This window comes from Buceros rhinoceros, unplaced genomic scaffold (assembly GCF_000710305.1).
Source record: "Buceros rhinoceros silvestris isolate BGI_N320 unplaced genomic scaffold, ASM71030v1 scaffold29185, whole genome shotgun sequence".
Taxonomy (NCBI): Eukaryota; Metazoa; Chordata; class Aves; order Bucerotiformes; family Bucerotidae; genus Buceros; species Buceros rhinoceros.
This window is the reverse complement of record NW_010413889.1, coordinates 26,709-28,704: the sequence shown is the minus strand read 5'-3', so window position 1 is coordinate 28,704 and position 1,996 is coordinate 26,709.

Genomic DNA, 1,996 nt, shown 5'->3' with positions numbered 1-1,996 from the left:
CTACCGAAATTCCGGAGAATTGTTCTCCCACCGACAGGGTCACCCGAGGCTTGTGCTGCGCAGCACGGAAGGTGCTGGTTCAGTTGTTCTGAATGAAGGGCTTTGCTCCCTTTCAGGGAATTGTCGTGGTGAACGTACTGGATTGACAATCACAGAGCCCAAATTCCTCCATTAATCTAGTCTCATGGTGTTTTAATACCCCAAGTACAAAGTGAGCTAAGTTAGAGGCTGGTATCTCATAATTTTTTTAAATATTAAACTCTTATGTCATATAAGTAAATTAATCTTTTAATACAGGATTTCCTACTTTGTACCCCCCTCTGCCTGCAGCAAGATGCGCTGTGACAAAGCAACTGCTCTAAGAGTGAGAATGCCGACTGGGAAAATACACAACACCCCGGCTGAATCCGAGGGAAATGCTCTAATCCAAACCTCGCTGGCAGCTGGATCATCTGTGCCTGCATTCGTCTTCTCGGCAGGCACTGGTCTGCACGTCGAGAACAAGAGTGGGCTGGATGCTCTTCTACCAAGCATGACCTGAGGCCAACAGGACTGAGGAGTCATGGGCTTAATTTCTTGCACCATGGGATTCAGGCAGCGATTTCAGCCCTGAGCCCAGTTCTGCTGCCTTGTGAATCTGCTCTTCCAAAGCCAAAGGCAAAAGGTACCATCACCAGTGTGGAGAGACTGTATATACGTGTGTATGTATACACAGGCATCTACGCCACAGCACGGTGTGCTGGAACTTGACCACACGCTAAAAAAAAATAAAATATGTAGAGGAAACGCCCCGTGACCAGCCCTACGCTGCATGGGCAGTAACCAGGGACACGACAATAAGGTCTCTTCCACCGCAGGCAAACAGGTTATCTGGCTAAACTAACACCATCGGTGTGTGATCAGTACTGCCGAAGGCAGGGACCAGTTCACAAACTGGTGACAATCACAATGCTGAGAGGTCTGAGAAGAGCCTCCTGGAAAGGCTTCTGTGCCTCCTGTTGGGGAGGAGCTGAACGGTTTGACACAGCCCCATTAGGACCATCTTCTTCCCTCTAATCTGGCTGCTAATGGGTGTAAAGTTCTCCTCTGTAATGAAGAACAATTTGCCAAGGTAAAGACAACCTATCTAAAAGCCGATACATCCTCCCCCACCTTCACCCAGGCAGAAATCCCCGTTTGGAATCCCAGCTCGCACTTGGGAACTCGCCTCTTTTGTCCTGCCTGACTTTACTGCAGAAAAGGCTCCTTTTGCCTCTGGTTTCTGCACTGGGTGCCATCTTTAATGATGATGTATGGGTGTCCTTTTCCTCAGCCGTGCTGTGGGGAGGGGGTCAAACGTGCGACATCACCAGCGTGTGTATCAACAGCAAATTATAAACCATGTCAATCCAAGTTAATGCAGAGCTGTAATCCTCTTTAACAAGAGATCAAATCAGTGCCATGAGTTATGTTCATTCTGTAATCTGATAAGAAATAGAGTGAGCCTCTAATAAAAGAGTAATGAGAGCCCTTAATGATGCTGTTAAAAGGTAGCGCCAGTTAAAATATTGCTGTTGTTCCAGCTGATTAGATCACTGTTGCATATTTGCACAATCTTGTTTTACCTGTCAGAATAACCTGAGTTGTCTTGGGAGATAAAGGTGTTTGGACCAAACATCTGTGCCCTTAAAGAGCATGTCTCCTGCAAGTTACTGTCCTCCAGAGGTGAAATAATGACGTTCACGACACTCAGCGGTCATCTGGTATCACACCTTTTTTTAAAGTGTCTACGTTTAGCCTCTGTTCCACGCACAGGCACAGTGCAGAGCCCTGAAGATCTATATATCAGAGCTGATAGAGAGAGAGATAGAACAAAACCAAAACCCACACGCAGCTCTTCCCAGCAACACGGACTTTACCTGACCTTGCCACAACCAGGCGTTTGTAGGACCCACTCCTGTGGAGGTGGCAGCCCTGTGAGGAAACACGCTCACTTGCCTCTGGACCTGCAGCCTTC